The sequence below is a fragment of the Aulonocara stuartgranti genome, assembly GCF_965226115.1.
Source record: "Aulonocara stuartgranti genome assembly, chromosome: 3".
Taxonomy (NCBI): Eukaryota; Metazoa; Chordata; class Actinopteri; order Cichliformes; family Cichlidae; genus Aulonocara; species Aulonocara stuartgranti.
The window spans coordinates 77,968,630-77,984,466 of record NC_138941.1 but is presented as its reverse complement, the minus strand read 5'-3'; the positions used below and the strand labels follow the sequence as shown (position 1 = coordinate 77,984,466).

General features: G+C 43.7%; 1 long non-coding RNA gene across 2 annotated transcripts; it reads right to left on the bottom strand.

Annotated features, from left to right (window-relative positions):
• Positions 1 to 1,092: 1,092 nt before the first annotated feature.
• On the bottom strand, positions 1,093 to 6,297 carry LOC309703703. 2 transcript variants are annotated; one of them, XR_014275954.1, is made up of 3 exons: positions 6,103 to 6,278; positions 1,697 to 1,750; positions 1,093 to 1,581 (listed from the first exon to the last, which is right to left on the bottom strand). It is a non-coding gene; the product is annotated as an uncharacterized lncRNA (long non-coding RNA). The 2 variants fall into 2 exon arrangements; XR_014275953.1 differs by lacking the exon at positions 1,697 to 1,750 and having other exon boundaries at positions 6,103 to 6,297.
• Between the last annotated feature and the right edge of the window lie 9,540 nt (positions 6,298 to 15,837).

Genomic DNA, 15,837 nt, shown 5'->3' with positions numbered 1-15,837 from the left:
CTCAATATAAAAACTCTGCATAACCTTTCATCCTTGTTCAGGAATAGGACGGAGGAGGATTTTGAATCATTTATAGCCAGAAAATCGTCTAAATAGCTCCATTTGTAGCATTAATTTTGCAACTTGGCTAACAGACAGCCAGTCTAGGGCCTAGGGCCAATCTCTGCTCTCGATCTCCTAACTGGAAACCAAATAGTACAGCTCTCATTGTAAGTGTCATCACCAGAGGTTCCATAGTCAGAATGAATAGCATTGGAGATAACGGGCACCCCTGATGAGTGGAACACTCCAATGTGACGGGTTAAGTTGAACCCATCTGAGAAAATGATTTCCAAATCCATATCTTGGGAGAAGGTTAAATAAATCTGACCAGTCTATTCTGTCCGAGGCCTGACGAGCGTCCAGTGATAATAAAGCTGCATCGTTAGCATCACATCTCTCATGAATTATATGAGAACCCTTCTTATATTGTGAAACCCTTGATGCTTTGGTACAAAGTGAATCAAATGTGGGATCCAAGGCTCTGATCTTCATGCTAAACATTTAAAGTATTTTAGTGTCAACCCCCGTCAGACTCTAAATGATGAGTGTTCTGCAGGTTTAGCAGGTTTCTCAGTACTCACTGCCTGTCTCACAGTGGGTGGAGAGCCTCCGTGTGATATGCGTCTACATACATGTTAAAAAGTGGAATTATTCTTTCTTCTGGGAAGGTTTTTTAAAGTCACAAAGCCATCTGGCCCAGGTGCCTTACCACACAGCAAATCCAACATGTCCAAATGAAGACTGTCAGATTTGATTTCAGCTCTTTTAAAGTCTCTTTATAAGTTAATTTAACTCTTATTGGAGAGTTGGAACGTTAACTCTGACTTAGTGTTGAATACCAAATCTGTCTGGAGTTGATCATTCAACACTTATTCATGCTAACTAGGTGTTAAGAGTTTATATACTAACCCCCACAGAGGATTTTAGTTTAACTACATCAGAGTTATCTTCTAATTCATTCTGTGAATTTTACTGTTCTGAATTTCTAGAAATTCCTTTGGAAATAAACATTATTGCAAAGAGGACTGCATCAGCTGAGGCAACATGGTGTACTGTGAGCTCAATTTCCTTTTAATCAGAAAAGGTCAGACACAACAAAAGCCAAGCAAAGCATCAAACAAAGGAAAAATAAAGACAAGTCAAATGTCCAGCCAAAGGATTTATGGGAGACTCCATCAGGGATGGATCGAGTCAACCGGAGCCACAGCTGGACTGGCCAGAGTGGCAACAAGCTCATCAGACCTCTGTGTTGGGAAGGTTTGGGGAGTGTCTGTGATGATAAAGCCACGACTCTGAAGACGACTGCAGAGTTTGGTGCAAGATGTTGCGTCCTTGCAAAACTCCTGCAGCTCCGAGAAGCTCCAGAGTCGACCTTCCCTGGAAAACAGCTTCTGGGAGGCTTTAGCTCTGGAAGCTTCTTGCTCCCTCTCCTGTGCTGTGCCGTCTTTCAGGCACACTCCGCTCAGGTGATTCCAAATGAACAGCTGGGGCTTGTTGCACAGCAGGCAGTACACAATGTTTTTCTCCATGTTGTTTGGACTGCAAATACAAAGAGAGAGACAAACTCTGCACATCACTTTATAGCACCAGTAGCGTGTCTCGGTATGATGCAAAGCTAGCTATGTCGCTACACTGGACACAGAGCAGTACCTACTTTAAAACTGAACCTTTGTTGATCCTCTGCTGTTTCTCCAAAGCACACAATGTTCTGCACAAAGACATTTAACTTTAGCACATGTATAAAACATGCACGCACACGAGCAGTTCGTTCAGCTAAAAGAAACGCTTCATAGAAACCATTTCTACAACCAGCAAACGCAAAGAAAACAAGCCATGACTAAAACAGCAGTTACGTAAATGAGCAGAAGTTGCTAAACAAACAAAACTGAACCAGAAAGTCTCCAGACATCATGTAACCACTGTTTGACAAACGGTCCTACTGTAGGATGATGTTACAGTGATGTCTGACAAACCATCCCACTTAACCGAAGCTGCAAATTCGATAGTTTTGTGCCAAAAGCAGATGGCGTTTTCACTTTAAAATGAACAAACATTCACAAAGGCTTAAAACAATATAGTATCCAAGTCAATAACATGCTAATACTTCCAAGTATGAACACAGAGTAGCGTTAAATCACCCGGTGTTCCAGATTAACTGGTGACGGTGGAACAGATGGTGGATTTTTTAATATTTTGTTGTTAACAGCAACAAGACTGGCGGAGTGTGTCTGAGGGAACCTCACAAATGTCACAGCAACACACTGCAGTGGAACCCCGACTTACGAAATTAATCTGTTCCCGACGGTTTTTTGTAAATCGAAGCAGCCATCGCGCCTTTTGAGTGCTTAGATGCTGGCTGGAGACGGAGTTCTTGGTGGCGGAGGTGGTGGAGGCTGAAGAAAGCATACGTATGCATGCATACATACAGCACCACCACGGGGGAAACTGGCATAACATTAAGGTGTAAAGTTCTTGATTTTTTAATTCAAAGATTAATCAGGCTTTAAACATCAGGAGGTAGTGCAACAGACACTGAAGTGCACATTAAAGACCAGAGAGAACATTATTTTTATTAACAAAAAGTTTTAATCCACCAACAGCCCTGACATCTAAAACACTACAAGTAAAAAAGAAAGGCAACAAAAAACAATTCAGACATTTTTACACAATTAGTAACACTTCAGCTTTCTTTGTAATGTCTGCTTGTATTTTAAGAAGTATCGCATTTGGGTAAAAACATTACCAATAACTCAAAATTAGAGGAATAAGTGTATATATGTGTCAGCTGTATGCATGCATACATATGCTGCATGTACATGACGTTCTAAACATTAAAACTAAAACTTTTTTTAAACTTAGATAATTAAAAAAAATCTATTTTATCATTTATTTTTTACATTTTTTGTGCATTTTTATGTTTTTGAACTAATCACTACTGCTACTTCCATCGCTTTTCCCCCTGTAAGGCACACTTTCACCTGAAGGTTGACTTGTTGCTGGCCTCTTTGTGAAAAATCTATCCAACGACGTCTGTCTCTGTCTACTTTTCAAAATGGATCTGAAGTGGGAGAGGCAGACGTCACCAAAATGCTCTATAGCATGAGCGGTAAAGTTCTTTTCAGGGTGATTGTCCTTGATATCGGCCGATGGTATGACGGCCTCCTCCTCGCTGAATTGTTGCTGTACTGATGAGTGCAGCATCGCCTCCAACTCTTGCAGCTCTGCCGTTGACAGCTCCTCTCGATGTTCATGCACAAGGTCGTTTATATCCTCCTCGTCAACCTGCAGTCCCAGGGCGGTGCCGAGATTTACGATCTCCTCAACCTTGACTTCAGGTTGAGGTTCCCCCTCAAAGCCTTCAAAATCTCGAGGGGCAACAGCATCAGGCCACAGCTTCCTCCAAGCAGAATTTAGCGTTCGACGACTCACCTCCCGCCATGCCAAAGAAATCAACTTGAGGCATGCAGCGATGTCGAAATGATTTTTCCAAAACTCCCTGAGGCTGAGCTGCGTACTCTCTGTTATGTCCGAACACCGTTTGAACATGTGTTTCGTGTACGGTCTCTTTAAATTAGAGGTCACTTGCTGGTCCATGGGCTGGAGGAGAGGGGTCGTGTTGGGAGGGAGGAAGAGAACCTTGATGAACGAGAACTCCTCCAGGATATCATCCTCGAGGCCAGAGGGGTGGGCGTTATCGATGATCAGAGGGCACTTCATGGGGAGCTCGTTCTCCTCGAGGAACTTCTTGACAGCACGGCCAAAGACCAAGTTGACCCATTCGACAAAGAACTGTCGGGTCACCCAGGCCTTGGGGTTGGACCTCCACATAACCTCGAGCCTCTCCTTTAAAGTTTTTGTGTTTCTTGAAGGCACGCGGATTTTCTGAGTGGTACACTAGGAGTGGCTTGACCTTACAGTCCCACTGGCATTAGCACACAGGGCGAGGGTGGAGACGGTCCTTCATGGGCTTGTGGCCTGGCATCTTTATTTCCTCCGCGGTGATGTACGTACGCCGCGGCATCTTTTTTCAGAAGAGGCCAGTCTCGTCACAGTTGAATACCTGCTGGGGGATGTAGCCTTCTTGATTTATAAGTTCAAATTTTTTAACAAATTCTTCGGCAGCCTTGTGATTGGAACTTGCTGCCTCGCCGTGACGCACAACGGAGTGGTTGCCAGTCCTCTTCTTGAACCGATAAAACCACCCATGCGATGCCCTGAACTCTGGGGAGGTTAGGGGTGCCTCCTGCGAGGACGTCGATGCCGTTGGCTGCTCATCGGAAGCTGCCTTACTTACTAAATCATTATAAATTGAAGACGTCTTCTCGCAAATGACAGTCTCTGTGGGGGTATTGCCAGTCTCTCCCTTGTCTTTAATCCAAACAAGGAGAAGCCTTTCCATCTCGTCGTGTATGGGGGTCCTCCTTTTGTACATGATGGTGGTGCCCTTTGAAGGTTTACCTGCTTTGATGACTTCTTTTTGTTTTAGAATTGTTCCTATGGTCGAAGGATTTCGGCCATACTCGCGTGCAATAGCACAAAGTTTCCCACCTCGCTCATATTTATCAATAATTTCTCTCTTTGTTTTCATCGACAGTACTTTACGCTAGGGCTGGGTTTTTATAATCGATTCATCGATTAAAATCGATTCTGGCTTGGATAACGTAAAATCGATTCATTAAAATCCTGAATCGATTTTTAATATAAATTTATTTTGCCCGAAATGCCAGAATCTCAGGTGACATCTCACAAAATTTCAAGAACCACCAAACAGTAAATGAGAGCAGGTACAGGGACTCTGCACATAGACTTAAACACACAGCGCGACCCGCGGATCAGAATCAGTTAGATGGCGCCTTTCTCACGGTCGGGGCTGAAAGCCGACAGCTCGCTGATTCTGATCTGTCGGCGGGTCGGCGCTTTGTGTTCACGCCCTTTATGCGCTGATTCTAAAGCTGTTAGTTTGATCTCTCTCCAAACAATATTGACCGAACCAGCAGCAAAAGAAGATCCAAACGCTTCACATAAACATCGTCATGAATTCACTTTTACTGTTTTGCTTCCATCGCGATGCGCAGCTAGCTCTCTCTCTCTCTGTACTTCAAGAACAGTTTCCCTTTCTTCATTATTCGCTTGCTTGTTACGCACAAGTCTACTGTTGCTTACAGCGCTGTCGGCCGCTGTTTTTTTCCCTTTTACATTCTTCCGAAATGAAAACCTCATTTCTGCCGTTCAATACTGAACAAATTTAAACTTTTTAAAATTATTCAAAATGCAAAACGTTAGCCGTGTCTCTAATAAAACCGCTGTAACGTCAGAGGTAATGTTCATATGTTGATTAATGGTTTTCTTTCGTTTTTGATGTACTGCAGAATACTTTTATAAAATCCCAGGCCAGGAAAATCACCTTCATGTGTTTCTGTGTTTTATCCTCAGCTACTTTGACACAAAGGCATCTGCTGTGACGCTCACACCTGTGATAAAGTCTTGCGTGTGTCAGCTTCCTTTTTATTGATACAAAAATATGTAAATGTGCTGATCTGAATTATATTTCTGACTGTCAAAATTTCCCAGATTTAAATCGAATCGAATTAAATCGAATCGTGGATCGAATCGATTCGGGACCTTGTGAATCGGAATTGAATCGATTCTAGAAATCAGTGACGATACCCAGCCCTACTTTACGCTTCATTTTGCTAGCTGCGTGGTTCAAGTGGAACAGCGAAGCGCAAGTACGGAAGCCAAGGGGTTGTCACATGATTCGGAAGGCATTGTGGGCATTGAAGGCTCAGCCAATCAGAGCCAGCGGATTTCGTTACGCGGGCATTTTGCCGTAACACGGGCAGAAGTATTGCCGTTCAGTGCCTTCGTAACTTGAACTTTTCGTGAAAGTCGGGGCTCCACTGTATTCTGCATTAGCCAAGTCGCTAGCATTAGCATCCATCAACCTGCAGCCTAAAGCCACAGTGTACACACAATGACCCGCATCCTGATGTGCGAATGACCGAACAACAGCCTGTACTGTGAGGTGCGCCGTGCACATTCATTGTAATGTTTACTAACCTGAGGCAGTGAAGCTGCTGTCAGCCTGGGTAACAAGTAGACGAAAACACAATAATCTTCTGTAAACCGTGAACACAAACGACACACATGCTGTGCTGGCGTTAGCTTCACAACAGGAAGTTCTTTCTGTGAAATTCTTCTTCTGCGCCCCAAAACACTGCTCGGTACCACCATCGCGCTCTGCGCCCTCTAGTGTCCGGATGTAGAATTGCATTTAATGCCTGAAACTCACAATCCAACAGGTTTCTGCAACGTTTTTAAATCACTGTAACGTTTGAACCGTTCGCTCAATTGAAACTAATCAAATTGTTTCTGAAAGCAGAGACTCTGCGCTTTCTCTGCATTTATCTTTAGCGTGAATATGCATGCACAGTTTGTTCACCTGATAGAAAAAGTCACATATAAAATTACCCGATACTTGAAAAAACACCAAAGTTAGCAGGTTTACTCTCGCTGTAGTTTCTCCGTAGCGTTACATTCACCTGGAAGTATGTCGGTTCTCAGTCATCCAGCTCAGCATAGTGTAAGGAGCTGCTGATGGAGAGTCCCACATTTAGCCATATGGGAGAGTCCCCAAGAGGGTCATGGACCCCTAATCATCCTCTACCTAATCATATGAGCCGAGGTGTGAAGATAACAAAGCCAGCAGGCAGGGTGGCACCTTTGTCTCTCATGCACGAAGAGAGACGCCTCTGAAAAGGCCTCCAGGCCTCTTTAAGTGCAGTCACACCTGACAAAAAGGGATCTTAAAACTGGATTATAGATGTTCAACGATGGTCGTGCAGCACAAAAGCATTGCACATCTGCCTTTCACGAGCTGCCGTCTTCCAACAAAAAGCATTTACAATTCCTCATCAGCCGTCAAAGGGTTTCCTACAGCTCGCCTCCTGCCTCTGCACAGCCAGGGAGCTTCTAACGACCTCTGACCTCCTGTAGTTTGGAGTTATCAAAGTAACCCATGACAGTAATGTTTATGCTGAGAGATGGGCTTAATATGATGGAATAAAAATCAGGTCTGATTTTATAGAAATGCTGTTGAATGCATTAGCTTTAAAATAAGTGAGGAATGTGCTTTTCTATCTCCAGTGCACCCAGGAGGCATTTCTGCTGCACACAAAGGTAACTGAATGTCATTTCTTCTTTTCAGGGTGGAAATGTGTCCAGACTCTAACATGGACCCACGGGCCCCACCCTTGGGATTTATGAGGAACAGGGAAAATGATCGGGAGAGAAGCAACAGACTGACTGAAAGAACTGGAACGAGCTCATATAGAATCAGCTAAACAATATTGTGGATGAACAAATAGAAGCTTAAACACCTCAGACAAAACTATTATAAAACGGCCCCAAAGCTAAAGAATAACAGCACGGAAACTGTGCAAACAGTTAGAAACATTAAAAATCCACCTGCTTATTGCTGCAAACCCAAAGATACAGAAGAATCCTTTTGGTCCTCCTTCATCACTTCCCTGCTCCTCCTCTGCCTCACCTCGTGCTCTCATCCTGGGTTTGCATTGAAAGTATCCCCACCTAATCCCTTATCTATGTAATGCTGAGCTTGCTAAACCTTTTTTATACTTTTTGTTTTATTGGTGACTCCAGAACTCGTGCAGCTGTTAGTGATCACAGCAAGTTTCCCAACCCCAGTTTTAGTTTCCACTCACCCTTTATTTACAGACAGACATCAGTAACATTGTCAGCTCTGTCTTGCCTGTTGATGGTCTTGTTTTCACATTTTGGGGTTAATCCTTTTAAATAAACTATAAAAACAATCCATGTGTCAGAGCCTCGTTTGTGCTGATTAGAGTCAAGTTTCTTTATTTGTCACATGCACAGTTATACAAATACAACACGCAGTGAAATCTATCCTGACACGCTCCTGCACTGTGAAGGGGACAGAAGAACATGATGTTATATACATTAAGTATAGCAAATATACTTTGATGTATATATTATATACACTGTAGGTGTTGGAGCTGTTATCGATGAAACACTGTCCTTCTCCCTGCCGTCTCTCTTCATGAGATCCTCCACCGATGGGCCAAAGTCGGCTGTCATTCCCAGAATGGTCCAGGTCTCTATCTTACAATGAAACACAGACCGATCTCTGCTTCCTCCTCTGCCTCCTTCATCCCCTCTGAGGATCCAGAAAAGGCTTCAAAGACTCTACTCCCTGTCAAAATTAGGGCTTAAAAAGTTTTCTCCCCCAATAAAGATTAAACCATAAGCTGGGAGGGCTGGGTTTGTTTGCTCTCACTGGTCTGATCGAGCATCCCTGACGTTTCACACTGGTTACCAGTTCTTCAGAGGGAAAAACACAGATGGGAACAGGAGAGAAACAAGGCACAAGATAAACAGCTCCCCACGGGGTCACATGGGACTATTTCACACATGGTGTGTTCAAAAGCACATCATTAACCACGTACATTCTAAACCCTAACCAGCTTCACAACATCATTCACACTATATGAGGGTTAGTGTTGAGGAAAAGACTGCAGAAGCTGGTAATCCACAAGTGCACGGTGCTTCAGGAGACAGGTGGTCAGGAGCTGCTGAAAAGAAAGCTCACCATGGTAGGGACAGTGAGGAAGAACAAGCCTGAACTTCCCCCTCAGCTGGTATCAACCAGAGGAAGGACTCTCATCCAAATGTGCTTTCACTGACACACACACTCTTGTGTCATAAGTTCCCAAGAAGAATAGAAATGTCATCCTGACATCTTGTCGTCCTACACAAAGACGCCGCTGTCAGCACCACAGAGGACAGGAAGCCTCTGATGATCCAGGACTACAACAAGAACAAAGGAGGCGCTGAGAGCCTTGATAAGGTTTCATCCATCATACATTTTATTTTTATTTATGTGAATCATAGCATTTTTTATTGTTATATATAATATATATAATTATATATATTATTTATTATATTATATATATATAGATTCAATATTGTTCCTAATCTCTTATTTATTGTTCTTGTTATTACAGCTTAATGGTACAAACACCTGCAAGTGAATGACAGCACGCACACACACACACACACACACACACACACACACACACACACACACACACACACACACACACACACACACACACACACACACAGCACAAATTAATTCTTAATTAATTAAGTAAGTAAGTAAAAGACAGCAAAGGAGTCGACCAAAAAGTCCACAGGGAACTTCTCCTGGTTTGGCAGCTTGTTGCTCTGAGCTGCTGCTGCTGGCTTTCTGCTGAGCTTCACGTCTGAACTGAGCAACCATCTCAGAGATGAAGGTGTTGACCCTCAGCTGAGGTCGAGTGTAGAAAGTCTCTTTACACATGGGACACTGACAGCTCTGACTCATGTCCCAGTGCTGACTGATGCAGGTTTTGCAGAAGTTGTGTCCACATGGTGTAGAGACTGGATCAGTGAACACATCCAGACAGATGGAGCACAGAAACTGATCTTCAGATCGCAGATTGCTGGCAGCAGACATGTCTGCACTCTGAGGGAGAAAGAAGAGAAACATTTGATTCAAAATTCACTTTAAATTTCATTTTACAAAGAGAGAAACAAGCGTCAGTAGTCTGAGGAGCTTGGAGAGAAAAGCGTCTGGACTTCTTTGAGTTTCTTTTCATCACAGAAGCTTCTTCACCTCATCCTCAACACGGACCAAGGAATGAATACTGCACTTTTGGAAGAACCCCTGATAACACAACACTGAATATGCCACAGTCAGACTGATGGCAAACAATAACACAGAACCTTTTTTGCCCCACTGTATATTCTCTTGCTTCACTATAAAAAGAAGAGACTGTGAGAAGTCTAAATGCCTCCACCTGTGGCCTTACCTGTCTCCCCGGCACCACCCACTGAATAGCCAGGCACTCCTTTTCTACAGTGTTATACCTTCTCTCATGCTACATATGTGAGAGAAAGGCTAATATAGAGCACTGGCTGGGACGAAACGGCCCCTAGCCCTCGAAGTCTGCAGGACAAATGGGAGTGAAAAGTTAGGAGTGGGGAGCAATGGCTCCCCACAGAGAGCTTTCTTCTGCAAAAATGCTGCCTTGAATGGCATGACCCACTCTCCACCCCTGGGGCAGTACACGCATCCCCACGTAATGCCCCAACAGACTACTAAACCCCGGCCAATTCCTGCCCCAAAATTGGGGGATGCAAAAGTCGCAGGCTAACTGCGGCCTTAATTCTATGCATTTCGTCCCTTCCCTTCTCCTTTGTCCTTCCTCTGAATCATGTCCTCTTCCTCCCTCCTTCTCTCTGTTCCTCTTGTTCTTTGTCTGTTGTTAAAGCTGGTGTGAAGTGTTCAGTGTGGAGGTGACTGACATGATGTGAATATCACAGTGACATAACAAATCCAAACCTTCCTTAAAGGATGATGGAAATAAAACCAGACCTGATTTAAATGTGTCAGATCTTTAAGGTGGCCTCCTTGTGCACCTCTGGACCTCCTCCAGTACTGCTGGACTGATTTACTGTTTCTTATAGATTTTTTCTCACTGAAACTGGGAAAAAGTATTTAAAAATGCCATCTCATCAGGTTGTCTGGCAAAACTCATGTTTTTAGTGTAATAAAGTTTTTTCAAGCTGAAATCTGCTGTTCTATATTTGAGTCAGAAAACCATATCCAATAATGATTTCTTACATTAATTCAAGTATTTCTAAGATAGAGACTCAAGAGACATAAAAATAGAAAGTGTAAGGATGATCAGATGAGCAATGATCATGTCTCAACAGGTTTATTTTGTTCATAGCAGGAGTTGAGGAATCGCAGAACAATGATACATAGTTAATTGTAATAAAATATGGGTCCTTTATTTTATCGTTGCTGTTTTTGATGGAAACTCCTCATGTTTTGCAAAAACACTGTACATGATGGAGAGAAATTGACATAACTTTTGGATTCAGCACCCTAAAAAACATGAAATTTACCAAACATCTCCCATGCAGCTGATTGTTCACTTCTCTTTGTGAAACTGGACCATGTGATGTTACATGTGTGTCAATCCGGTTGTTCAGTCTGACGTCACTAGCCGTGTCTGGGTCTAAACTCCGCTGCAGGTCCATATATCAAACGATCACTATGGCATTACTGAGAGTTGAAAAACTGTCTAAAGTCTTTCATCTTTAATAAAATGATCAGCGTTCTGCTCTACCAGGTGTAACAATTGAGTTTAACATCCAGGCATCCATGAAAACGGAATTTATGACATTTAACGGAGTTAGAAGTTAGCAGGGAGTTAGCTCGCTAGCTTCTATCTAAATACAATATAGCATGTCCTGACTGCGGGGTTTTGGAAACAAATTCAAACGTACAGCTCTGTTATCACTTCCAGCATAAATGAAGACAGAAAACTAAACAGCAGTGACGTTTGTAGGGTTACTGAAGTTGGGCTAGCTGCTATATAATGATGTGCTACGTGACCGCTAGCGACACAGCTATGTTAGCATAATATAAACAAGCTAACTTTTTTTCCACTCGATAAAAGTTAATGTGAGTGTTCTCGGTGGTCAGAAACAAATGTAATGCATGGCAGGATGCTGTAAAAGAACCAAACTTCAGCCAGGAGAACAACTGAGATAATCCATCCACAATACGAGGTTAGTCATTCATATACTGCTGCATGGGCTGGGCTGTAGTTACATCGTAAGGTTTTAAAAACTGAGCTTAAATAAATGATTAGCGGTAATAAAAGCCGAGGGAGGTCAACAGTGGTCGCTGACTGTTTTAGGAGCTTTTTGAGATCAAATAGAAGAAAATACATAACATTAAACATGTTAACAACACAAATGCCATATTAAACGCAGACTACTTTAGACCCGGAAGTAGGATTCGTCGTGTCATCACTGAACAACCGGATATGAGACCAGACTGGATACATCTGATGCTCCTCTGTCTGCTCCTACAGGACATCTGACGAGTTCCACAGAAAGGAAAAAATAAAAACCCAAATTCCTCTGGTGGTAAAACATGGTGAAGAGGAGCTGGTGGATGAAGAGCAGACCCTCTGCTAGCTTTTTGAGGTTCACACAGTTTAAAGAAGCTTTGATCTTCCTCTGTCAACAGCTGTTACATAATTTCCTTCGAGATCAGAATCAGAAAAGGGTTTTATTGCCAAACATTGAGCAGATTTACAACATTAGGGAATTGCTGTGGTACTTAGTGCGAAACATACTGCAAGACAACACTTTAATCAAAAATTAGTGTCAGAGGTGTCTCTATTGTTGGGGCTGGTGGAGGTATGAAGGCTGCTTGATGGCTCATAAAAAGGGCAGTAAAAGTCGTTGACGGTGTTGGCCAAGAAGAAGTTGTCGGCAGAGTCGTTCTCTGAGATCTGCTGCTGCATCTTGTCAGAGTGCTGGTGTTTAGCAATGTCCACTTCTTTACTGAACCTGTACCTCTCTGTCCCTGTCTCTTTTCCAGCCACAGCTGTTTGAGTTTAAGAGTAAACCAGGGTTTGTCACTGTTATAACTCACCCTGGTGCGTGATGGCACGATGCTGTCCTCGCAGAAGTGGATATAGGAGGTGACAGTGTCCATGAACTCATCCTCATCTGTAAACATGTGCCAAGGTCCTCCAGCAACTTGTTGCTCCACAGTTTTTTAGTCCTCATGACAGGTTTGGAGAGCTTCAGCCTCTGTCTGTACGGAGCGATCAGGTGGATCATGACGTAGTCAAGGGATTAATAAAGTATTCTGATTCTGTTCAGTGTTCAGGTCTCTTCGCTCTCGCACTGCAGGCCTACTTGTTGTTTCTCGAGTATTTAAAGGTAGAACGGGACTATCTCAGGTTCCTAAATCATTGATGGCACTGAGATAGTTTTTTAAATAATCTCTTCTTCTGTAATATAAGAACCTCTCCTGCTTTTAATGGTACTTTTCATTACTTCCTGGTGCATTCTCGTCCCAAACAGATGCTGACGAGCTGACACAGTCACATGGAAGAGGGAGAGAAATCTGACAAAACTAATGATTTCAGTGAACCTCATGTCTAACAATGACAGATGTATCAAATAAATAAAGATAAAAGTAACATGTGTCCTCTTTAGTTTTCTGTGTTACTAATACTCCACTGATCAGATGTGTGGCTGGATGAGGCTCCTAAACATGATGAAATGCCCACAGTGGGAGGCCTTTGTCATCACATGCTTGAACATGAATATGTTTGCATATGCTGAACAGGCAGTGGGACTGTATTACTACATGCTGTAACTGTCGGGTAGCAACCTGCATGAACGCCGTACTGAATATGACAGGTGTGGTTGAACTGCACGGACACTCTGAAGCTTCTCCTCTGGCAGGACAGGAGTGAGGCCTGGTCCTGTGAGCCGCTGTGAGGATGTACTCGGGGAAAGGTCACCGGCCTCAGGCTCTTCACCTTTTTAAAGACAAAGCAGTCATTTAGATAGAAGATTGGACAGTGTTCACCTGCACAAAGAGAAATTAAATGAAATGTCATTACTGACCAACACTCACAGTGTTTTCTACAGCTGTGGCCCAACATTTAGAGAACAACAAGTGTTGCTCTTCACACACTTTTAGATCTTTTTGTCAGATGTTTTCTGAAGGATAGAAACTTCTATGTTTCTACAGCATGTGATTGATTATATTTGCTCAGCTCTGAGTTCTAATTGTAGCTGATGAGAAATGACTGAACCATCCTAGTGACAGCTCTGGATCTTAGACTGTAGGATCCACAGGAAGTTTATAAAGATGATGACCCCGAGCGTGTTTCTGCTGTGCTGATGGATCTCCACGGAGCGTCCTGACTCTGTGTCACATGTTAGCTTCATGTGGGTCAAAGGTCAAAGCTGCTGACTGTCAGGAAGCTTCAGAGAAGATCAGACAAAAACGAAACAGAGCTGAAGATGAAGCAGATCTACATGTGACTGTTGATGGTTTCAGATGTGGATCTCTGTGCTGTCCACACACAGATGCAGGCTAATAAATACAAATAGAACAAGATAAAATACAAATACTATGAATAAATGAGTGGAGACTAAATGTAAGTGTGAGGTAGATGTATGTGCAAAGGAGCTGTGAGCTTGATATGAAAGATGACCTGATGTGCAAACATTACTGTTAAAACAGGTCAGCTGTCCAAGAGTCTGACAGCAGTGGGAAGAAGGAGTTGTTGAGTCTGGATGTTCTGGATTTTGAACTTCTGAACCTTCGTTCTGAGGGCAGAAGTGTGAACAGCCGTGTTGGGGGGATGTGGGGTCTTTGAGGATGGAGGCAGCTCTCCTCTGGACTCTGCGATGGTGGATGCAGAGGGCAGCGGGGTCCTGATCATCTTCTCTGCAGGCGTTTGGTCCATAGCAGTAGTGCTGCCGTACCATGCAGTGATGCAGCTGGTCAGTGTGCTCTCCACAGTGCAGCTGTAGAAGCTGCTGAGGATCTTGGGAATGAGTTTGTGAGGGATGACTGTATTGAAGGCGGAGCTATAATCAACAAAAAGCACCCTGAGGTCTTTGTTTTCCAGGTGGGAGAGGGAGTAGTGAGGGGCAGCAGCGATGGCGTCTGACGTGGACCTATTGGGCCGGTAGGCAGACTGCAGGGGGTCCAGAGTGTCTGGGATGTTGCTCTGGATGTAGGCCAGCACCGCTCTCTCAAAGCACTTTGCAATGATGGGAGTCAGTGCGACTGGTCTGCAGGCGTTTAGTGGCTGGGCTTTTCTTGGGGAGGGGCATGATGGTTGTGGTCTTGAAGCATGTGGGGATAGTGCTCTGTGTGGGAGTCAAATTGTTAAATGTTGTCATTGTGTTACTTAAGTTTGTAAGTCTTGGTTCAAGCAGCCTGATCAAAGACGTTCCTTTGTCTCTGACCACCTCTCCAGCCAGTTTGTTGGTGGGGAGGCTGCAGTGTTTTCTTATAGGCTCATCTATGTGAGGGCTCTGTTTGCTGCTTAGTAAGCTTCCTGCTTTATCATCCTTTGTGGGCAGGAGGTCACACAAACGCACCCCAAACACACACACACACACATAGGGCCTTATGTTTGTTGACCATAGGGGGGTTACAATGGGTGGTGCTTGTGTGTACTGTAACTGTGTTCAGTAAAAGGTCGTCTGTGGGTGGAGTCAGTGCTTTCCTGACACACCGAGCGGTCCTCCCTTGCTAGCAAGTAAAAGCTGTTCGTCTTGTTTCCGTTAACAGGAACAAGTTTGTAAACCAGCGGGGCCTGTGGAAGCACAGACACAACACTCTGGCTGAGGAAAGGTTGAAGATGGAGGTAAGAACGTGGACTAACTATGAATGCAGAGCTGGCTTGGAGCTGTGGAGACTTACTGAGGAGTAAAGTGGACATGAAGGAGTCACAGAGGGAGGAGGAGGTGAACAGTGATGTTTGTTAGACATGATCAGACTGAAGAGGGAACATAAGAAGAGTTTCATGCTGGATTTGAACAGGACAGGAAGATAAGCTCCGCCCAGCAGCTGAGTCCTCTCTGCTCACACTGGTGTTGGACTGCAACATCAGGGAGTCTGCTTCCACATCTGGTTTCCACAGCTGGAGGAAGCTGTCCCACGAGCACGCCTACGCCCCTCTGTCATTACTGAAGTAGTGATGGTGTTTAGTCAGTGTGAGACTGTTTCACTGGTCCAAGCAGAGATTTACATAAATGAGCTTTTATGAGTTCTTATATTATCTGATCAGGCCGTTTGCTCCTGTTAAAGAGAAATGTGCATCGAACGTTGTGGGTATTCATGAGTCTAACAGTTTAAACCTGTGTGTG